The 24,892-nt window shown below is 42.5% G+C and overlaps 1 protein-coding gene across 2 annotated transcripts in view; it reads left to right on the plus strand.

Annotated features, from left to right (window-relative positions):
* Positions 1–24,892, plus strand: part of NLGN4X (neuroligin 4, X-linked) — a 396,345-nt gene that overhangs the window by 245,879 nt on the left and 125,574 nt on the right. The gene's annotated exons all lie outside the window — the stretch shown is intronic.

The raw sequence follows: 24,892 nt of genomic DNA on the forward strand, positions 1-24,892 counted from the left end.
TGCTCTTTCTTGGATGTTTTCTTGGACGTTTGCCTCGCAAACAGAGTCTCCGATGATGACTCATTCTGAAAGAAAGAATCCAGTTTCTCTGCCTTGTGCCCTTTCTTCCTTTGGCTTTGCACACAGCAAAAGAGGGGCTGATCGATTTTCCTTCATTCAAGGGTGGTTTCTGTCTTCACGGGGATAAACATCATTGTAAATGAAAGGAAACGTGTGAGACTTCGTTCTTGGTCCAGTGTTTAATAAGACTTTGTTTTCCCACCATGCAGCAGAGGTTCCCCAATTTAGTTTCCTCATTGAGGAACTAAGATTCTGTATGCTGTACAGCCAAAAAAATTAAAAAAAAAATATGTTTTGAGTCATGATTTGGAAAGAAAGGTGTGACTGGTATTTGAGTTGGGGAAGAAGATGGTGTACTGTGATTAAAAAAAAAACAAAAAACAAAAAACAAAAAAAAACTGGTGAGTTCCCAGGAGTAGCATTGAATTTGAGAGCCTCCAACATTAGCTTGATTGGGGTGAGCCGGAAATTCAATTTCAGGCAATGATTCCATCAGAGAAATGATTTTTAACCAACACCTGTAAGAGACATACCTGCTTTTTTTCCTGAGTACCTTTTCTTCCTCTATCAGATGTAGTTAAAGAATTAGTCCTTAGTCCTAAGGCAGATCATTGAAAAAAATCTCTAAAAGGCAATTGAAGTGTGACCTTGAAAGACCCTTGAGGCTGAAACGCTCCAAGACTGTATACATTCTGAGAGCATTTTTCTTTCTCTTCTTCCCCTCTCACACACTGGGCTTCCCATCATGGTCTTTATGAAAATAAATCCTTGAAGACACAAGGATCAGCGAGAATACGTTTTTCTGGTTTTGGATGTGAACCGTTTTAAAGTCTTTATTGAAAAAATAAAAAAAAAATAAAGTCTTTATTGAATTCTGTTACAGTATTGCTTCTGTTTTATATTTTGCTTATTTGGCCTCGAGGCATCTTAGCTTAGTGGGATCTTCGCTCCTTGACCAGGGGATGGAACTCTCACCCCCTGCAGTGAAAAGTGAAGTCTTAACCTCTGGACGACCAGGGATGTCCTCAAAGAGAATATTTTAAAGTTTAAAATGTAACCCAGAAATGGCAGATATGCTATGCATTTAACAATGGAAATCATATTTTAAAAAAAAAAATTTCAGTCCATCAGTTCGGTTCAGTTCAGTCGCTCAGTCGTGTCCGACTCTGCGACCCCGTGAATCGAGCACACCAGGCCTCCCTGTCCACCACTGGTTATTGTTTTCTTTACACTGCATTATAGAGAGATCAAAGGCTGTGCTTTCAAAGAGTATACAGACATGTACTCACATCGAAAACTAATCTGAAACAGTGTGACTTGAAGAGATACTCCAAATTGCCAATCATCAGAGAAATGCAAATCAAAACTGTAATGAGGTATCTCTTCACCCCAGTCAGCATGGCCATCGTTAAAAAGTTTACAAATAGCAAATGCTCTAGAGGGTGCGGAGGAAAGGGAAGCCTCCTGCACTGTTGGTGGGAATGTAACTTGGCAAAGCCACTACGGAAAATGACATGGAGCTGCCCAAAAAAGCCAAAATCAGAATTGCCATGTGACCAGCAATCCCATTCCCCCGGTCTATACACAAACAAAACTGTCATTTAAAAAGATACAAGGACCCCTTATGTTCATAGAAGGACTGTTCACAGTAGCTAAGACTTGGAGACAGTGTAAGTGTCTGATGAACAGATATGATGGATCGATAAAGAACATGTGAGATATATATATATATATATTAGAGTAATTGACAGCCGTAAAAAGCACGAAGCAATGCCAGCGTGGATCAACCAAGAGATCGTAATGTGAGGTGAAGTAAGTCAGAAAGAGAAAGATATGAAATCCCTTCTAAGTGGACTCGACCACACAAACGATCTTACCTGCAAGACAGAAGTATATTCACAGCCATTGAGAACATCCGTGTGGTTGCCTAGGAGTCACGGGGCAGAGGGATTCGAAATGTGGGGTTAACAGATTCAAACTGTTGCATATAGGATAGGTAAGCGGCAAGGTCCGACTGTTTAGTACAGGGAGCGAAAATGTACATCCTGTCTTTTAAAATAAGATTCCATAGTAACATATGGTTTGGATTAAGTCCCATCTGATGCGCTGGGCAGCGTTTCCTTTGCTTTAAAAATAATAATAATAGTTCTTGGAAAGAAGGGTGTGATTCTCAGCATAAAAGCTCAAAAGTATTTTGGAATGTTAAATGCATCGCTTTGACGTAAGAGACATTGGACACGGGTGACCTGAGGTCTTTGTGCAGATAAATCATTTGGAAGACTCTTTATGCCATTAATTGGGGTCACAGGCATTGGTTTCTGTTGTGTTCAGTACATGGTTTTTATTCTAGGTTCTGATATCATGGGGAAAAAATCTAGGTCTTGGGCAGTGGGTTTGTCCTGGCGAGGTAGGTAGCATAGGCATGCATTGCTATAAAGATACACATTTCAGTATAGACAGAGGTATGGGGTAACCTCATTAAGAGACACCACCAATTCTGAAAGTGAAGTGAAAGTTAGCTGCTCAGTCAGGTCCAACTCTCTGCCATCCCAGGGACTGTAACGCATTAGATTCCCTCCATCCATGGGATTTTCCAGACAAGAATACTGGAGTGGGTTGCCATTCCCTTCTCCAGGGGATGGTCCCCACCCAGAGATGGAACCCAGGTCTCCGGCACTGCAGGCAGACTCTTTACCAAGTGAGGCACCAGGGAAGCCCTCAGCATAGACAGAGGTATGAGACGACGTCACAGGAGACACCCCCAATTCTACCGAAGAGAACTAAGATTTGTTCCAGGGTTGCAGAAGGGACTTTGGAATAACAAAACATTTCCCGTTGGAATTGAGAAATGCTTTCTGTCACTCAGCGTGGTCGTTGTGTTTAATAAAATATCCCAGTGATCGTTTAGATAACTCAGTTGTAAGTTTTTTCTTAGCCATCTGCAGATACAGTCAATAAAACAGAAAAGATAGATAGTAGATAGATAGGTGATAGGTAGGTAGGTAGATAGAGACAGAGAGAGTAAAAGATACATAGATAAATACAGATAGAGAACATAGAAAAGACAGATGGTAGCTAGATACATGGCAGAGAGGTAGGTAGACAGGAAGACACATAGACTCAGGAAGAGATAAAAATAAAGAGATGGGTGTATATGTTACATATAGATACAGATAGTTATATGTATAGTATATAGACAGATATGGAGAGATGGTTCAGTTCAGATCATTTCAGTTCAGTTCAGTTGCTCAGTCGTGTCCAACTCTTTGCAACCCCATGGACTGCAGTAAGCCAGGCCTCCCTGTCCATCACCAACTCCTGGAGTTTACCCAAACTCATGTCCATTGAGTTGGTGATGCCATCCAACCATCTCATCCTCTGTTGTCCCCTTCTCCTCCCGCCTTCCATCTTTCCCAGCATCAGGGTCTTTTCCAGTGAGTCAGCTCTTCACATCAGGTGGCCAAAAGGATTGGAGTTTCATCTTCAGCATCAGTCCTTCCAGTGAACATTCAGGACTGATTTCCTTTTGGATGGACTAGTTGGATCTCCTTGCAGTCCAAGGGGCTCTCAAGAGTCTTCTCCAACACCACAGTTCAAAAGTATCTGTTCCTCGAAGAACTAATGAGTCTGTGGATGAAAGTGAAAGAGGAGAGTGAAAAAGCTGGCTTAAAACTCAACATTCAGAAAATTAAGATCATGGCATCAAGTCCCATTACTTCATGGGAAATAGATGGGGAAACAGTGGAAACAGTGTCAGACTTTATTTTGGGGGGCTCCAAAATCACTGCAGATGGTGACTGCAGCCATGAAATTAAAAGACACTTGCTCCTTGGAAGAAAAGCTATGACCAACCTAGACAGCATATTAAAAAGCAGAGACATTACTTTGCCAACAAAGATCCATCTAGTCAAGGCTATGGTTTTTCCAGTGGTCATGTATGGATGTGAGAGTTGGACTATAAAGAAAACTGCGTGCTGAAGAATGGATGCTTTTGAACTGTGGTGCTGGAGAAGCCTCTTGAGAGAGATGGTTATATATCTGTATATATAGAGATACAATATCCAGAGATAAATATGTATGTATTTAATAGATATACGCACACATGTATGTTTCTTAACTCAATTCTATGCTTTTCGAAGCGCACGTAAGACACCCCAGAAGGATTCTTATTTCAGTTCATTTTTGATCCTCTAAGTTATCTTTTACCCTGTTGTCTTCTCCCTTCTATATAACCCAAGCTTTAATATCATTTAGAAAGACCACCCATCTTTTTCTACAGCATTGATACTTCTTTGATAAAATCAAGCCTTTCACATCTTTTTGGAAAAAAAGAATCTTGTACAAATGGCCTCATCTATTTCTGCATCTCCTTTCTGCCCCCTTGCTATTCATGTTTTGCTTATATTTATTTCAGTTATATTTATCGGTTTCTTCTTATGCCAATTAGCCTTCTCTGTTCATTGTGGCAATAGTTCATGGACGTAGTTTTCTGGAGGGTCTTTTTTTTTTTTTTTGGATACTCTGAATTCTTTTAATGGCCTTTCCCACACCCTCTTTTTCACTTTCTTGTAAATGAGCCATTGGGTTGCCTCAACCCCCCCTTGCAGCGTCTGTATCCTTTATTTAAAAGTCTATAGACAGAGTGCACATTTAAAGGGTACAAAGCCGTGGTCTTTGAGAAGCACCACCATCGACGCCCTCTAATTGTTGAATATTTTCATCCATCCGAGGAGAAACACAATATTTATTCCTCCCGACTTCCCAAAACATGATTAATCATCAATCTATCATCTCTCACTCTGGATTTGTCTCTTCTGGGCATTTTATGTCAATAGAATCATATATTGGGTTGGTGAAAACATTCATTTTTCTGTAAGGTGTTATCGAAAAACCTGGAACAAATGTTTCAATCGACTCAGTACAAGGTGCTATACTGTGTCTGCCTTTCACTGAACATAATGTTTTCAAGATCCCGTCCTCATTGTGGCGTACCTCACTACTTTGTTACATTTTTATGGATAAATATTATTCTACTGCATGGATATAATGTTTTCTTTATCCATTCATCTTTTGATTTCTATCTTTTTCCCCACTTTTTGGATGTGATGAATGATCGCACTCTGAACATTTACATACGACTTTTCATGTGGATATACATATTCGCTTCTCTGGGGTGCCTAGGAGTGAAATTACTGGGTACTATGATAGGGCATTATGTTTTAATCATCTCACTAACTACGTTTTTAATCAACTGACTAACTTCCCATTTAGTCTCTAAAGTGGTTGTACTAGTTTATATTCCCACCAATATAAAAGTTTCCAATTTCTCCACTTTCTTGCCGAGAGTGGTTCTTGTGTGTCTTTAGGACTATAGCCGTCCTGCTGCTGCTGCTGCTGCTGCTGCTGCTAAGTCGCTTCAGTCGTGTCCGACTCTGTGCAGCCCCATAGATGGCAGCCCACCAGGCTTCCCCATCCCTGGGATTCTCCAGGCAAGAACACTGGAGTGGGTTGCCATTTCCTTCTCCAATGCATGAAAGTGAAAAGTGAAAGTGAAGTCGCTCAGTCATGTCCGACCCTCAGCAGACCCCATGGACTGCAGCCCATCAGGCTCCTCCATCCATGGGATTTTCCAGGCAGGAGTACTGGAGTGGGGTGCCATTGCCTTCTCCTAGTGGGTATAACACTGCCATTTTTTATGTGCATTCTTCAATGGCTAATATTGTTGAGTGGTCTTCTCATGTGAATATTGAAATATTGGCCATTTGTACGTCCTCCATTTACCCATGTTTTGTTGAGTTATTTACCTTTTTAGTTAGAGAAGAAAATGGCAACCCATTTCAGTATTGTTGCTTGGGAAATCCTATGGACAGAGGAGCCTGGCAGGATTCAATCCGTTGGGTCGCACTGAGTCAGAATATGGCCTTGGGACTAAACAGCGATAGCAATGGTTTTCGTATTGATTTATGGAGAGGGTTTTTAAAGTTTGATTTTTAGATGACGTGTTCTAGATGCATGTTCCTTAGCTGTTAAGTTGAATTTATTTCTTTTACGTCTTTCTGCCTTTGCCCTTTGCTCTTTTTTCCTTTAAGAATTTTTTACGTAACCCAGGATCACACCTATTTATACCTATTTTTTAACAACTTATTCACAAGAGATGTATTAATATATTTTATGACCCACATGTTATTGAATGGAGATGTCCCAATGTTCACCTTACCTAAAAATTAGGCAGCCACAGACCTTAGTTTCTGCAAAAATCCCTTAATCTGTTATGTGTTCAGAGCTCTGCAGTGTTAGACATTGTTTTAGACCAGATCCCTTTTGAGCTAATTTTTTTTTTTCTCTTTTGAGTATTTCCATGCAGTTTTTGTTCTTGATATATTACATTAATCAATTTGGGGCTCTTGAAGTGCCATCATAACCTGTGGTAAATCCCCACTTGGTCATGGTGTATAATCCATTTTTCATGCTGCTGGGCTTGGTTTGCTAGTATTTTTTTTTTTAATTTTTTGAGGCCCTTTTTTTTGTTTGTTTGTTTCCATTCTAGGAAAGGAAATGACCTCTAATTCCCAGAGTATTATTGCGCTTCCCAGGTGGCGCTGGTGGCAAAGAACCCACCTGCCAATGCAGGAGACATCGGAGATACAGGTTCGATCCCTGAGCAGTCAGATCCCCCCTGGAGGAGGGCAGGGCAACCCACTCCAGTATCCTTGTCTGGAGAATCCCACGGACAGAGGAGCCTGGCGGGACTGCAGTCCCTGCGGTCACAAAGAGTCGAGTATGACTGAGCAACTAAGACAGATACGTCAGAGTGTATTACAGATTTCATGGTTCCTGGACCTCTGCACTCCTGACATTTGGAATGCATGTTTCCTGTTTCATGGGAGGTCACTGTTGTGCACAGTGGGGTCTGAACGGCCTGACCTTTGCTCTCTGGATTCCAGTGACATTTCCCAGCCCGCAGTCGAGACAACCACACACGTGCCCAGGCAAGGCCAAGAGTCCCCTGCTGGGGAGGGCATGGGAAGCCTGGACCCGGTTGAGAACCGCTTGCTCTTTCTGTATCTCCGTGCTCTGAGAACGAAGGGGCATTGCCACTTTATTGAGAAAAGTACACACTCAGTGGTGTCCGCCTTTGTTTCTTCACGGGAAGGATGGACCCAATCTTCCTTGTGGGCTCACGGCGGGGAGGTGGTCATAGCTCATATTGTACGTAGCGTCTAAGTGTTTGCTGTTGTTCAGGTGCTAAGTCGTGTCTGACTGCTTGCAACTTCACGGACGGCAGCACGCCGGGCTTCCTTGTCCTTCGCTACTGCCCGGAGTTTGGTCGAACTCGAGTCCATTGAGTCGGTGATGCCATCCAATCATCTCATCCCTCTGTCGACCCCTTCCCTTCCTGCCTTCAATCTTTCTCAGCATCAGGGTCTTCTGCAGTGAGCCAGCCTTTCACATCAGGTTGTCAAATATTGGAGCTTCAGCCTCAGCTCTTCTAATGCATATTCAGAGTTGATTTTTTTTTTTTTTTTAAGATTGAATGGTTGGATAATCTCCTTGCAGTCCAAGGGACTCTTAAGAGTCTTCTCCAACAGCACAGTTCGAAAGCATCAATTCTTCAGGCTCAGCCTTCTTTATGGTCCAACTCCCACCTCTGTACATGACTCTTGGAGAAACCATTTGTAGCTGTTCATTCACTCTGTTGTGTCTGACCCTTTGTGACCCCATGGACTGCAGCCTGCTAGGCCTCCCTGTCCATCACCAACTCCCAGAGCTTGCTCAAACTCATGTCCATAGAGTCAGTGATGCCATCCAATCACCTCATCCTCTGTCGTCCCCTTCTCCTCCTGCCTTCAATCTTTCCCAGCATCAGGGTCTTTTCCAATGAGTCAGTTCTTCGCATCAGGTGGCCAAAGTACTGGCGCTTCAGCATCAGTCCTTACAATGAATATTCAGGATCAGTTTCCTTTAGGATTAGAACCATAGTTTTGACTCTATGGACCTCTGTCTGCCGAGCGGTGTCTCTGCTTTTTAATTCTGCATGTTTACCAGACAATAAACACCTTTCGGATGATTCCTCCTGGCTCTGTTCTGGACTTCGTAATGCAAAATTGAATCTCGTTCACGAAGGAGAGAGTATATTTACTCCAGCATTTGTTTTCAATTGCAGAATGAGTGAACTCCTAGTTGTCAAAATCCTTGAATGCCTAATTTTATGGAAATTGTGTTTATTTCCACTTCTCACACTCAGCAGCTGTTGCTTTTTCGCGAATACCGGAGGTTTCATTTTCCTTGAAACACGTCCTGATGGCAGTGTCATCCATGCAGAATTCATTTTCATTCCGTGTCGGTTAGCTTGAACAGAGACAGTTTTGTCAGTGACATGCATTTGTCCTTGAATGAAAACCAAAGGTTTTAAACAGTGTTTTCAATCTGCATGTGTTTATATTTTCATCAGATTTTACTAGTTATAAAAACAAAACAGTACAAGTTTCTGAGAGCTTTTTTTTTTTTTTGTCTTCAAGTCGTTGCATGGATATTTTAACCAATTATAATATTTTTAACCTTTGAAACGTACCTGCTAGCTTTGAAAGAATGAAATGCATTTTTCCTCATTGGCTACAGAATGCATGCCTTTGCTCCAGCAGTGCATAAAGCTGTGTGTCCCATTTTCTTCTTAAATTACAACAAAGAAAAGTGAAGTCGCTCAGTGGTGTCTGACTCTTTGCGACCTCATGGACTGTAGCCTACCAGGCTCCTCCATCCATGGGATTTTCCAGGCATAATACTGGAGTATGTTGCCATTTCCTTCTCCAGGAGATCATCCTGCCCCAGGAATTGAACCCCGGTCTCCCACATTGTAGGTAAACGCTTTAGTGTCTGATCCAGCAGGGAAGTCTTAAACTACAAAGCTGTGCATATAAAGCAAAACCTGTCACTTTTCTCTTTCCACCAATCCAATTACAAATGCTTCTTAATGCCCTCTCTGTGGATTTCAAAGAAGGCCCCTGCCATCTTGTAAGTTGAGTCTACCGAAGGTTCTTATGGAAGATTGGTTTAAGCAAACTCGGTGTCCAACGGCCGATGAATGGATAAGGAAGTACATATACACAATGGAATTTGAGTCAGTTTAAAGAGGTGGATGAAAAAGTGAAAGTCGCTCAGTCCTGTCCGACTCTTTGTGACCCCCACGGACTATACAGTCTATGGGATTCTGCAGGCCAGAATCCTGGAGTAGGTAGCCTTTCCCTTCTCCAGGGGATCTTCCCAACCCAGGGACCGAACCCAGGTCTCCCGCATTGCGGGCGGATTTTGTACCAGCTGAGCCACAAGGGAAGCCCAGGGAAGCTCTAGGTGGATGACCCTTGAGCCTATTACACAGAGCTTTGTGATTTTTTTGAGGGGGGTGGAGAGAGGGGGCTGGCCAAAAATTAAATCTGTTATTTCACCAAGAGTTTTGGGGTTATGATATTCAGCAGGTACAGGTGACACACCTGTAAATTCTTCTAATCGTTGTGAAATGTTGCGTTTAATGCACTGTTCTGCAGAAGCAAGAGAGCTGTCTCACGTACCATGATTTTCATTTGCACTTCCCATGCCAATCACTGACGTTGTCTTTTCATTGATATAATATTCACATCGTCCCAATCAGACCTCTGTTCCGAAAGAAATGACATCTTCTGGGACGCAAGGATCCATGTCATTGGGATAATCAGAGAAAGCTCCCACATAAGGTTCACGGAAAAATTCTTCTGCACTCAACATTTGACAATACGTCAGTTTTATTTTTTATACAATCAAATTTATATTAAGGTTAAATTATATTATAAACATTTTAGACAAAAATAAATAAATAAACATTTTAGGAGGAGACACCTAACGGAGCAAAACGTGAATGATAACAGCAATCATTTGTTTTATAAGGAACCCTTGATTAGTTTTAAGCTCTAACAACTTTGCACAGTGATGTTAACTGTATCAGCCTCTAGAAACGTATCGGTAAGGCTCCAAGCAATAACATTGGGGTAACAAAAGAAGTATTAATACATTTCTGGTCAGTAATGTGCTGAGAACAGATTTTAAATACATCTCAAGTCTTAAAGTGATTGACAGACTTTTCAAGAAAGCTGAACACGGAAGAATTGATTCTTTTGAAATGTGGTATTGGAGAAGACTGTTGAGAGTCCCTTGGACCACAAGGAGATCCAACCAGTCCATCCTAAAGGAGATCAGTCCTGGGTGTTCACTGGAAGGACTGATGCTGAAGCTGAAACTCCAATACTTTGGCTACCAGATTCGAAGAACTGAGACTCATTGGAAAAGACTCTGATGCTGGGAAAGAGTGAAGGCAGGAGGAGAAGGGGACGACAGAGGAAGAGATGGTTGGATGGCATCACCGACTCGATGGACATGAATTTGAGTGAACTCCGGGAGTTGGTGATGGACAGGGAGGCCTGACATGCTGCACTCCATGAGGTTGCAAAGAGTTGCACATGACTGAGTGACTGAACTGAGCTGAAACTTTTCAAAAAAGGAGTGATCTTCTGAAAGCCTCATCGTTACTTTTCAAACTCAGTGGCTTTACCCATTGCCTTTCAACTTATCTTTGGTTTTCCGGAGGATGGTATTTGTGTGGTGGCTTTTTACTTTGTCTCCCTGTTACTTTGAAGAGATATTTGAACACTCTTTTCTGGTTTATAGGCGGAGCTGACTAATGACTGTGTCTTGCACACGCAGTTAGCCAGGTGTTGTTCAATATTTTTGGGCCCTTTGCCTACTGAGTCTCAGATATAAGAGTGTTCCTCACTGTTGTCGGGACCTCCAGCTAGTGAGAGCCAACTTAGAGAACGGATGATAACAGGTCAAGATGGGCAACAGACATGCCTAAACCCCACCATTCCTTAGCACACTGGTTGCACAGGCGTGATATTTTTTTGAAAGGTAACCTCATCTCCTCATCTTACAGCTGTTCCAACAGACTCTGCCCAGTGCAGATAAAAGAATCCATTATCAGGATATTCTTTTTCTTATTTTTATTGGAGAGTTGCTTTAAGCTGCTGTGTTAGTTTCTACTGTACAGGAAAGTGGATCAGATGTAAGTATACCTATATTGCTGCCTTTTTTTTTTTTTTTTTTTTTTGCATTTCCTTCCCATTTAGGTCACCACTGAGCACTGAGGAGGGTTCCCTGTGCTGTACAGGAGGTTCTCATTGTTAGTCATCTGTATTTATGCATTAGTAGCGTATCCATGGACGGAGGAGCCTGGTGGGCTGCAGTCCGTGGGGTTGCTAGGAGTCGGACACGACTGAGCGACTTCACTTTCCCTTTTCACTTTCATGCATTGGAGAGGGAAATGGCAACCCACTCCAGTGTTCTTGCCCGGAGAATCCCAGGGACGGGGGAGCCTGGTGGGCTGCCGTCTCTGCGGTCACACAGAGTCGGACACGACTGACGCGACTTAGCAGCAGCCGCAGCAGCAGCAGTGTATCCATGTCGGTCCCAGTTTTTATTTTTAATTTATTTTTCATTTCCTAGAATGATTCCAGAGTGCCACTTCTGAAACATAGATATAAAATATTTGTTTTTATATGTATGTGTTATGTGTGTGTGTGTATACATATATATATATACGTAATCCTGAATTGTAGGTGGTAGTTGTTGGCAGAGAGTCATTTGAATGGAAATAAGCTTCCTTTCCTTTTGGCTGACAATTATATTCTCCTTTTCCCCAGATTGGCCAAATGAGTGACTTCAACATAACAGGGGTAACTGAGGCCAACTTGCTAATAGCTCCTGTTACTGCTCACCAAATTCATTAATATTCCTTTATGAGCTTACCTGGAGAGACTCAACACAGAGACTAATTTTGCAGTTTCATATAGATGTAATTGACAGCTAACATTATGTTCCTTTTAGGTGTATAACAAGGAAGTTTGAAATTTGTCTCTATTTCCACCTCGGTACAAAATAAATAAAAAACATATGCCTCACTGAGCTCCCCTCTTTAAAACAGTGTGAAAGCAGCTCAGTTCAAAGCTACGTCTCAAGAGGAACACATCGACAAACCAAATAGCCAGCGAAGGAACATGTCGGCCCACACCGCGTTTTATAGTGGGGCTCAACTTGACTTTTTACAACTCCAGTGTCTCAACTTGAATTCAGAGCGAACTAGAGTTGCTCTTTGAATTTCTGTGCTTTTGACCAGGTTTGAAGACCTCATTTTAAGACCTTTCCCCAAAATGGAAAAGTTACAGAATGTTATGTGTATTAGTATATGTTATATGATGGCATGTTATCCATATTGCTTTCATCAATTGCATGTTAAAAAACTGGTACAACGTGCAATGCATATAACATGTTATGTTATTCACACACAAGTTGCAAGGCTCTGTGCTCATAACCTACATGTTTCACTTAGCATTTGCCTCCACTGTTTTGTTACCAATTTATTTAATTTTCGGAGTCCATTTAAATGTAAATTATTCTGGTAGAGGGGGAAAAAAAACCCACTTATGATTTAAATTTAACACTGAGCACCTCTCTCTTACTTCCTTCAGAAAGAACAGTAGCAACTCATTGTCAACTTAAATTGTGCATATAAATGACCTTTAGACTTGCTAAAGTGGTGATTTTTAAATCTTCATCAGTGTATACCAATGGAGTGGGCTTCCCAGGTGGTGGAGTGGTGAAGAATCCACCTGCCTCTGTAGGAGATTCAAGAGATGGAGGTTTGATCCCTGGTTCAGGAAGTTCCCCCTGAAGGAGGACATGGCAACCCACTCCAGTATCCTTGCCTGGAAAATCCCACGGACAGAGGAGCCTGGAGGGCTACAATCTGTGGGGCCTCAAAGAGTCAGATGTGACTTTATTGAGCACCCACCACCAATGGAATAATTGATGCTGTTTGTGATGAAAACAAGTGCATTGTTGTCCTTGGTGACAATTTTAAAAAGCAGGAATATTCTTTAAAGGAGCTGAGTGTTTCAACTCAGCTTTTCAGTATTCTGGTCATTCATTTCTGTTTGTATTGTAACCTGTTAAAATGATGACTTTTCACAATGAGAGGGGAAATTATATTTGTTCGCTATGTATTACTGCTGTGTCATTTCTAGTCACAAAGGCATGCTGAAGCCCCATGTTGAGATGTGGAGAATTAAACTGCACCAGATTCAAATATAAATCATTCAGGAGGGAAATTTGTCTTCAGAATGATTAAATCTTATGAGATCCCTGTTTGGTGTGGATTTCTAAGATTTCTTAATATATTCTTCACAGTACCCAAATTATTCAGGCTTTGAGCCAAATGCCAAGATGTTATTGACTTTTGCTTGGGTTGTGATAAAATTTCAGAGTCTTAGTGAAAAGATGATTTTCATTAGTAAAATTGTTTTGGGGGGCATTCAGAATTAGTGTTTAGATTTTTTTTTTCATATTTTCTGTTGCTTTTCTAGCCACTGGAAATCTGCCTTCTCTTTTCTTTCCCCACACTGCAATAAAGAAACAGGCCACTCCGATTAGTCCCTTACAAGTCTGTTAGCCTTTTTTTTTTTTTTTTTTAACGTTCTGCTTGCTTTAGAAGCAAGTGGCCGAGGTAGGTGAATTTTGCCTTTGATTAAAAATACAATTAAAAAAAATATCGGAGAGCTTCTGCTTTAAGAAAATGAAGAGAAGGGGACAGCAGAGGGTGAGACGGTTGGATGGCATCACCAACTCGATGGGCATGAGTCTGAGCAAGCTCACGGAGATGGTGAAGGACAGGGAAGCCTGGTGTGCTGACGTCCACGGGGTCAAAAAGAGTCAGACTTGACTTAGTCGCTGAACAACAGCAAGAACAATGTATTGGATCCTGGATTTGTGCTTGATTTCTTTCATAGGGTTTTGGCTCATCCTGAATTGAATCAGTAACCCGAACTCCGGCATGACTTGGTGGCAACCTCAATATGCAAGCTCTAGGTTTAATATTTTAAAAGCCACGACTCTCAAAGAGCTTGTAGGAAATAAGGTCATTCTACTTGATTCTGAAATGGTTTGTTAATGATATTTTTTTAAACCCCCAAATGAATTTTTTTTTAAATGCTTTTTTTCCCTCAGCATTTTTCTCACATCTAAACCTGGCCAGTGTTCCTTTCCTCAGAGCTGTCACCCTGCAGGTAAAAGCCTTCTTATAACTGTGATCGTGATCCACAAATCAGCAGTTTGCTGTAAGATATTTGAGGACCCTGTTATCATAAATATAGCCTGGCCCTTTCTAGGCGTAATGGAGAGCATTTTTAAATTATTCCATTTCCTTAAAAAAAATTGATTTACTGTTTGTATTGAAGTGTAGTTGATTCCCAATGTCCTGTTCGTTTTAGGTGTTCAGCAGTGATTGAGTTTTGTATACATCTATATGTGTGTGAATGTGTGTATTTGTGTGTACGTGTATGTATATGTGTGTATGTGTGTGTATATATATATAAGTATACATGTATGTGTGTATATAATCTTTTTCATGTTCTTTTCCATTATGATTAATTACAAGATATCCAAATATAGTCCCCATGCTATACACTTGTTGCCATTGTTCACTTGCTCAGTCGTGTCCGACTCTTTGCGACTCCTTGGACTGCAGCAGGCCAGGCCTCCTTGTCCATCACCAACTCCCAGAGCTTGCTCAGACTCCTGTCCATCGAGTCGGTGATGCCATCCAACCATCTCATCCTCTGTCGTCCCCTTCTCCTCCTGCTGTACAGAAGGTCCTTGTTGCCTACCCATTTTTTTAGTATAGTAGTATATGTAACTGTCAGTCCCAAACTCCTAATTTAGCTCTCCCCCGCTTTCCCCTTTGGTCACCCGTAAGTTTCTACGTCTGAGAGTCTGTTTAGTAGATTGGTTCATTGGTGTCATAGTCTAGAGTTGATAAATACGTGATTATTGTACGTTATTTGTCTTTGATTTCACTTGGTAGGATCATCTCTAGGTCCAGCCATGTTGCCGCCAATGGTAAATTGTACCATTTTCATTTTCTTAGATTTTAATTTTTTTTTATATTGACCGTTTTTAAAGTCTTGATTGGATTTGTTACAATATAGCTTCTGTTTTATGGCTTGGTTTTGGCTGGGAGGCAGGTGGGATCTTAACTTGCAGACCTGGTATGCAGCCCAGGCTCCCTGCATTGGAAGGGGAAATCTTAGCCACTGGACCAACAGGGAAGTCCCAGTTATGTTAAGTGAAGTACGTTATGTGAACCCCCTGCATGTTTTTCCCCTGGTTCTGCGTTAACTATACGCCCTGTATTCTTTTCTTTCCGTTTGATATGGTTTTCACAGTTCCATGTAGCTCAGTTGGTAACAAATTTGACTGTAGTGCTGGAGACCCAGGTTCAGTTCCTGGGTCAGGAGGATCCCCTGGAGAAGGAAATGGCAACCCACTCCAGTATTCTAGCCTGGAGAATCCCATGGGGTTGTAAGTCAGACAAGACTTAGTGACTATTTCAACATATTTCAGCAGCAGTAAATACAGCTCACATAGTAACATTTGCATGGGAAAAGGCTCCTACTGGTTTCTCTTTGCAACTGAAATCCTGCTGGGGTTAAGAAGCCAGATTTAGAACATTTTCTGGCTCATAAATGGTAAAGGGATTCACGTGGAAGTTATTTCATAGGTAAGATCCTGGCTTGCTGTGGCAGGCAATTTCCCACCGTCAAACCTCCTTTGAGAGGCCCTTAAATAGAATCTGATTGCGCACTTGCTATTCAGTAAATGCCCGGGACCTGGCAAGTACTGAAGGTTAGCTCTTCAGACACAATCCGTGTGTCCCATCCATCACATCAACTTGTGTAATACGTGAAGAGGCATGAAGAACAGATACTTGGCGTTACCAAAGTTATTCCCAAGTGGAATTGACTTTTGGTCTGAGAATTGTCCATCTGGCCTAAGGAGAAGAAAAGAGCAGAAAGAATACATTTTGCTGACCTCGTTGTTCACTGGCCATAATCAGACAGACGTTATTGATAACTGATCCGAGCCCTGGAACTGTTTGATCGATAGAAATGGTTAAGATAACAGGCAAGGCGTTCAGGCGATGCTTAGTTGGACCTTATGTTTGTATCATCACGTCCAACTCTTAGCGACCCCATGGACTGTAACCTGCCAGGCTCCTCTGTCTGTAGGATTCTCCAAGGAAGAATATACTGGAGTGGATTGCCATTCCCTCCTCCAGCCGATCGTCCTGCCCCAGGGATGAAAACTGCATCTCTTGAATGTTTCAGCAGGAGGCACGAGAACCAGTTTTCTGGGAGCTGGGGTGAGCTGGTTCCTTCTATGGGTTGCGACTGGGAGCGGGTCCAGTGGGCTGTGTTCCAGGGATGTCTTAAGTGGTTTTGCCCATCTCCTTGGTGGTGTGTGTGCAGAGATCACTCATAGGACTGTGCTTTTTCTCCCGGCTTTTCAGAAGTTGCAGCTGTGGTTTTGGTCTCTCTGTTTCTTGTTCATGATTTGCCCCAGCTGTGTATGTGGGCACTCATTATCAATCCCGCATAGTTTCCTTCTATCTGCTGCTCCAGGGGACGTTTATCCAGCTGCGGGCATTGCCGCCAAAGAGTCCCATGTCCCAGCCTATCTCATTCTTAGAGATGTTTGGTTAGGTAGATAAGAATGAAAAAAAAAAAAAAAAAAAAAACCACATACTCTTATTACCATGATTTACTAAAAGTTACACAGTAATTAAAAAGATAAACTTTCCGAAATATGTCTTTTTTTTTTAATAGAGAAATATTCCAATGAATTGCTAAAAGGTTAAATCAGAGAGCTTCCCTCATAGCTCAGTTGGTAAAGAATCTGCCTGCAATGCAGGAGACTGCAGTTCGATTCCTGGGTTGGGAAAGAACTGCTGGAGAAGGGACAGGCTACCCACTCCAGTATTCTTGGGCTTCCCTGGTGGCTCAGCTGGTAAACAATCTGCTTGCAGTGAAGGAGACCTGAATTTGATTCCTGGGTTGGGACGATCCCCTTGAGAAGGGAAAGGCTACTCACTCTAAATACACTTCCCTGGTGGCTCAGACAATAAAGTGTTTGCCTACATTTCGGGAGACCCGGGTTCAGTCCCTGGGTTGGGAAGATCTCCTTGAGAAGAAAATGGCAACACACTCCAGTATTCTTGCCTGGAAAATCCCATGGATGGAGGAGCCTGGTCGGCTACACTCCATGGGATCACAGAGAGTCAGACGTGACTGAGCGACTTCACGTTTCTTTCTTTAAAACAGAAACTAAACAAGAGGCCAAAAACCTTCCATTCATTGATAATTACTACAGCATTCTTGATATGAAAGCTTATTAAGATTTGTTAGTTTAAATACTTTTAAGTATATTCCTAATCAATACATTCCAACATTAAAGTATATATTCGATAACAGCCCAATTAAACTAATCTCTTTAGAAAGATTCTTGCTGGCTTTTATGCTTAAACTATTTAGGATAAATTATTTAAGATTCTTGCTGGCTTTTATGCTTAAATTATTGAGGACAAATGGTTTTTTTTTTGTTTTCTTTTTATTTCTGATGTTTTCTACCTCCTTGAAAATTATGCTACATAGTTAAATCTAAAGCAGAAAGTCTCCTGTCTTGGGAACTTTGTCATCACATAATAGTAAGAGTAACCATTATCATGATGGCTCCATCTCTTTCATCCAGTCCTGACATAAAGCTGTTTGCTGGTGATGTCCCATTCAATCTGCAAGGCCAAGTTAGAGAAGAGATGCTGCTTTCATCTCTCTATCAACTCTTGGAGGCGTTAGTGATTCCCATTAATGACATGGTTGGCAATCTTTGGGTATATGGTTGTCATTGTTAACTGATTGCACGTGTATTTGCCCAAATCACAATGAGGCTAAAGAAACCGCATCTTTTGGAGTTAGGATCAGAGAAAGGTTTATTGCAGGGCCATGCAAGGAGGTGGGTGGCTGGTCCCCTCAAAGACTTGGATACTGAACTCCCTGAAAGGTCTCAGAAAGGCACTTCTTTTTAAAGGCCAGTGGCCGGGTGGGTGTAGATGGTTGTTGCCAACTCCTTGGTGCAGGAATCCTTGGTTCTTGCAGCTGTCCACGTAGGTCAGGGGTCCTTTTTTTCTGTAAACCTCAGACAGGACAAATGTTATTCTCTGTTCTGCAACTTTATATCTCCATATGAATGGAAAGTTACGACTTTAAAGGTCAGGCATGAGAGCAGTCTATCAGGTATATTTCAGGCTGTAAGCAACATTCTTTGACAAAAGGCACAGGGCAAGCATGACTCAGCCCAAGACACAGAGCACAGATATTAAAGGGAAAGGAACAGATCTAAATATAGAGTCAGATTTGTTCTTCCCTATTAGAGAATCCTGCTTCCGAGCTCCATGGATAGATAACCACTGACATTTCTTTGCTTGAGCAGTTGATATCAATCCAGATCTTCTTTAGGTAAGAAGTTATCATCAAGGCTTTTATAGCCCTTTTCTACTTCATCAGGCCACTGGTCTTCAAACCACAGAGGTGGTAGAGCTTGTATGAATTGAAGCAGTGCAGTGTGTATTATTCTCAACAATACGATAGTATGCTCTACAGTGGTGACGGTGAAGCTCTGGGCTATGGAGCCCGCACTGATTAAGTTAAGTGCCCACATATTGAAAGGAAGCTTGACCTCAGTTTGAGAGGGACTTCCCGGGTGGTTGAGTCATAAAGAATCTGCACGGCAGTGTAAGGACACGAGTTTGATTCCCTGGTCCAGGAACATCCCACTTGCCATGGGGCAAGTAAGTCTGTGCACCACGGCTAACAAAGACCCTGTGCCTAGAACCCACGTTCCACAATCAGAGAAGAAACCGCAGTGAGAAGCCACGTACCACAACGGGAGAGTAGCCACTGCTTGCCACAGCTAGAGAAAAACTCACGCGTGCCAACAAGACCCAGGGGCAACTTTTTATTTTGTTTAGGCATATAGCCAGTTAACAATGATGGGAGAGTTGCAAGTGAATGGGAGTCAGTTTTTATTGCAAGTTGCAAGTGAATGGGAGTCAGTCATACATATACATATATCCATTCTCCCCCAAACTTCCCCTTCCATCCAGGCTGCCACATTACATTGAGCCGATTTCCCTGTGCTGGACAGCAGGTCTTGTTGGTTATCTGTGTTAAATATAGCCGTGTGTACGTGTCCATCCCAAACTCCCTGCCTATCGGTTTCTCCTGTCCTTCCCTGCTGGTCACCATAGGTTCATTCTCCAAGTCTGTGAGTTTCTGTTCTGTAAATAAATCATTTGTATCACTTCTTTTTAGATTCCAAGTATAAGAGACGTTGTATGATATTTCTCCTTCTCTCTCTCTGACTTACTTGGCTCAGTATGACTCTGTGTATCCACCCATGTTTAACAGCTCATTTTCGATAAGGTTTCAAGAGCGGCGATCATGTCCTATTGATGTATTTTTTATTCTTTTAAGATTGAAGTGTATTTGATTTACAATGTCATATGAGTTTCAACTTTACAACACAGTGACTCAACAGGTTTTATGCTTTTATACGCCATTTAAAGTCACCACAGCAGAAATAAAATACAGTCGCCACAAAATAATGGCAGTGTTTGCCTCGACTCTACAGTACGCACGGAAGGTCATGCGTCTCAGACATAGTAGGTTGTCCCTCTCAATTCCTGACTCTCCGAACCACCTCTTGTCTTATCCCTCCCCACTGGTAATCATGAGTCTGTCCTGTATTCCTGAGTTGCCTTCTCTTTTGTATATGCCTTCCTTTGTAGTATTTTTTAGATCCCACAGGTTAGTTATAACATGATACTATTTGTCTTTTTCAGACTTCTTTCACCAAACATAGTATGCTCTCCTGGAGAAGGACATGGCAACCCACTCCAGTAGTCTTGCCTGGAGAATCCCCATGGACAGAGGAGCCTGGTGGGCTGTGGTCCATGGGGTTGCAAAGAATTGGACACGACTGAGCGACGAAGCACAGCAACATTCTCTAGGTCCATCCATGTGGCTGCAGATGGGATTGCTTCATTCTTTTTATGGCTGAGTAATATTCCATCATCTTTATCCATTCCTCTGTCAGCAGACACTTCACTTCTCTCCATGTTCTGGCTACTCTAAATACTGCTGCTGAGAACACAACAATGCATGTGTCTTTTTGAATGATTCTTTTCCTGTTTTTAGGAAGTGTACCCAGGAGTGGAATCCCTGGTTCATAAGATAGTCTAAGAAGGTCAGGTTAGGAAAGAAGCTGACGGGCTGCTTTAACGTTTTTCGATACAGAACTTTACGGGTAGGTTTCTTCCAGTTGATAATTAATCCTGTGGCCTTTAAGCCATTGCTGGGAGTGTTTACACAGGAGTGTTGAAGCCGCAGGCAGAGCTGGCGGGCAGATAGCAGGAGTGGTCAACGAGTAGAAAGGAAAAGATATATGTTGTGTCCTCTTGCAGAAGCAAACACTCCTGGTTAACCAAGAGAGATCACTGGGAGAAGTCAGAGAGGGGTCATCTCCATCCTGGTGCCTGTTTGAATGTCTGTTTGCTTTTAAAGCTCAGGGCTAGAAAGAGCTGCCGAGGAGCCTTCCTCATGATGAGGAAGAGTGCTCATGGACAGAAGGCACAGGGATCCTAAAATTTGTTTTGCACCAGGTAGGCAAATTGTGCAGATTTTTTTGACAGAATCTACTTCCCTGGATATATGTGGTGGTGGTGAGTTGATAAGTCATGTCCAACTGTTTGTAACCCCATGGACTGTAGCCCACCAGGCTCCTCTGTCCATGGGATTCTCCAGGCAAGAATACTGGAGTGGGTTGCCATTTCCCACTCCAGAGAACCTTCCTGACCCAGGGATGGAACCCACGTCTCCTGCATTGCAGGTAGATTCTTGCGGCGCTGAGCCACCCCAGTACTTTATTGAAACGGAACTACGGCAGTTTTAAAAGGTGCCATTTTCGCTCTTGGAAGACAAAATCCAGTATGCTTTGTTCATATGCCTGAATGGTTGGGAAAGTCTGAAGCTCACATTTCAACATACTCTGCAAGCATTTTAAACATATGTTTGATACAAAATCATTTTCCTAAGCTGCTGTCACATGATACAAACGTGATGTAAGATCATGTTCGTATCTGGGGGTCGTGTCAGCCAAGAGGTCTTTCCAAATTATGCTCATATTGAGAAATGTGTCCTTGAAATTGCTCTGGGCAATTGATCTGTCAGAATGCACAAGCAACTTTGGTATCACCGTCAGAAGAGGTGTAAAAATGTTCAGAGTGCAGCATTCAGCAAAGGATGATTAAGATTCCCGAAAAGTGCATCCCCCCTGATGTACGTCTTTGCTGCTGCTGCTGCTACGGAGAAGGCAATGGCACCCCACTCCAGTACTCTTGCCTGGAAAATCCCATGGAAGGAGGTGTCTTTACCAGTGGCCAGATGAACACTGCTATACGACCTCAGGAGCTGTGTGAAGCTGAACAGTTGACTTAACCTCTCTGGTCTTCATTTTCATCTTAACCTGTCTGGTCTTCCTTTTCTCTTCTGTAAGATGCAGACAATCAGAGAACTCCTCCGATTCTTTGTGAGTGAATCAGAAGGTGCTCGTAAAAACACCTGCCACGTGGAAAGACTGAACAGACGTTGTGTTCTTCTTCAGTCGCTAAGAGGTGTCTGACTTCAGGTATCAGTTGGACTGCGGCACAACAGGCTTCTCTGTCCTTCACTATCTCCTGGGTTTGAATTAAACTCATGTCCATCCAGTCGGTGATGCCAGCCAACCGTCTCACCCTCTGTCTCCCCCTTCTCCTCCTTGCCCTGGGTAGTCTCCTCCAAGCCAGCGTCAGGGTTTTCTCCAATGTATTAATTTTCACATTCCTTTCCATTATAGGTTATTACTAAATATTGAGTAGAATTTCCTGTGCTACACAGGAAATTCCTTGCTGGTTATCTGATTTATACATCAACATCGTACTATGAAACAAAGTCCCTCAGTCGTGTGCGACTCTTGGTGACCCCATGGACTGTAGCCCACCAGGCTCCTCCATCCATGGGACTTTCCAAGCAAGAGTACTAGAGTGAGTTGCCGTTTCCTTCTCCAGGGAATCTTCCCAACCCAGGGATCGAACCCAGGTCTCCTTCATTGTAGGCAGATGCTTTGCCGCCTGAGCAATGGGGAAGTCCTGAATATCGTAGTATGTATATATTACTCTCAAACTCCTGTAATTTATTGCTCTCTGTTTATACTCCTCTTATCTCTCTCAATTTCATAGCTTTCAAGTAATATGTGTGAAAAAGGACTATTAGGTAGATAGCCATATATTCACAGGTGATATCTCTGGGTCAGAGTAAAGATTGTACTTCTATCCTCCTTGCAAATTCTCTGTAATTAGAAAGATAACAATATTTTTTTTTTTTAAAAAAAGCTACATCTTCCCTTCGAATATTCATTGGAAGCACTGCTGCTGAAGTTGAAATTCCAATCCTTTGGCCATCTGATGAAAAAGAACCGACTCATTGGAAAAGACCCTGATGCTGGGAAAGATTGAATGAAGGAGGAGAAGGGGATGACAGAGGATGAGATAGTTGGATGGCATCACCAATTCAAAGGACATGAGTTTGAGCAAACTCTGGGAGTTGGTGATGGACAGGGAGTCCTGGCCTGCTGCAGTCCATGGGGTCGCAAAGAGTCAGCCACGATGGAGAGACTGAAATGAGCTGAACTGAAGTGGACATGTGCCCTTTGGTGGAGCATTTCCAGGTGTGGGTATTAGACTGAGTGTGCATCGGGTCCTCCTCACTCCCTGCCTGGCTGGCCCCTCTCCGCCCTTCTTCCCTCGTCCACCTTCCCACACGTGGCCCAGTCTCAAGATCCCCTGTCTGGGTTCTTGTTCTCCCAGACCAGCCCTCTGGTCTCTGTCCTCCATTGATCCAGTGGCGTGATACCCTCCCAGCCACACGTGGTCCCCAACTTGGGCCCCTGCCTTGCCCTTCTCCTCCAGAAGGCTATGTCGTCACCTCCCCATCGCATAGGAGAGCCACCTGCAGGGAAGGAAAAGAGTTGTTTTGTGCACTGATATCCTCTTGGTAAACAAAAAAAGGATGGTGGATATTGGGGTGGGGGTCTTAAGTGATTGTGGAGGGAATAGTTGCTCAGGAAGAATACTTGAAAACTTATGTACACACACAGATGAATAAATAGACAAAAATACATATGTGTGTGTGAGTGTGACTGCTCACACACAGTCACGCAGTCACGTCAGACTCTTTGTGACCCCATGGACTTTAGCCCATCAGTCTCCTCTGTCTGTGGGATTCTCTAGGCAAGAAGACCGCAGTGGGTTGCCATGCCCTCCTCCAGGGGATCTTCCTGACCCAGGGATCAAACCTGCATCTTCCACTTTGCAGCTAGATTCTTTACGGCTGAGTCACTGAGGATGCTATATTTCACACACAAACATGCATGCATATTTGCTACAGACATGCCATATAAACATATGCATGCTAAATATTCATAAACTCATGTGTGTGTGTGTGTAAGGCTTCCCTGGTGGCTCAGCTGGTGAAAAATCTGCCTGCAATGGGAGAGACCTGGGTTCGATCCCTGGCTTGGGAAGATCCCCTGAAGGAGGGAATGGCAACCCACTCTAGTATTTTTGCCTGGAGAATCCATGGACAGAAGTGCCTGGTGGGCTACAGTTCATGGGGTTCCAAATAATGAGACATGACTGAGGAAGGAAGCACATTTATAAACAGATACATAGAATATTCACAGGTGTATTTGTTTCTAAGTTGTATATATACATAAGGTTCTCTAAGGTTTTTTTTTAAGTATTTTATATACATAAATTTTTTTTTACAAACTATATGTTTTTATATGTATCTATAGATACATTTTATGTAATGTATAAATAGGTAACATATCCCTGCTTACATATTTTATATGTGTATATATATATATAATTTTCAACGAGTATAGCCCAGTTATTTTAATGCAACCCTTTCCTTCACTCCAGCTCTAAAAAAAGTGGACACTGAAAGAAAGAGAATGTCAGGTCCCACCTGCCTTACACAGGACCAGCAAACAAGGTTAGCAATGAACACGTCATCTTATTACACAGTATTTACTTTCGGGCTTTTTTATTAGCACAATGTGTACTTAAGAGCACATTATACACTTAAGCCTGCTCTTACATGATACCCCCTCAGGTTCCACTAGGAAAAAAGACATGGGATCTTTTATGACCAATTTTTTTTTTCTTTTCTTTTCCTTTTTTTTTTTTTCATTGAGGGATAATTGCTTTACAATATTATCTTGCTTTTTCCTATATGTCAGCATGAATCAGCCACAGATATACAAATGTCGCCTCCCTCTTACTCCTTGGCAGGAAAGCTATGACCAACCTAGACAGCACAGAAAGCTGTGACCAACCTAGACGGCTTTTTAAAAAGCAGAGGCATTACTTTGCCAACAAAGGTCCGTCTAGTCAAGGCTATGGTTTTTCCAGTGCTCATGTATGAATGTGAAACTTGGACTGTGAAGAAAGCTGAGCACCGAAGAATTGATGCTTTTGAACTGTGGTGTTGGAGAAGACTCTTGAAAGTCCCTTGGTCTGCAAGGAGATCCAACCAGTCCATCCTAAAGGAAATCAGTCCTGAATATTCATTGGGAGGACTGCTGCTGAAGCTGAAACTGCAATCCTTTGGCCAACTGATGTGAAGAACTGACTCCTTGGAAAAGACCCTGATGCTGGTAAAGATTGAGGGCGGCAGAAGAAGGGGACGACAGAGGATGAGATGGTTGAATGGCATCACTTACTCGATGGACATAGGTTTGTGTGCACTCCGGGAGTTGGTGA

Source organism: Capra hircus (assembly GCF_001704415.2).
Source record: "Capra hircus breed San Clemente chromosome X unlocalized genomic scaffold, ASM170441v1, whole genome shotgun sequence".
NCBI lineage: Eukaryota > Metazoa > Chordata > Mammalia > Artiodactyla > Bovidae > Capra > Capra hircus.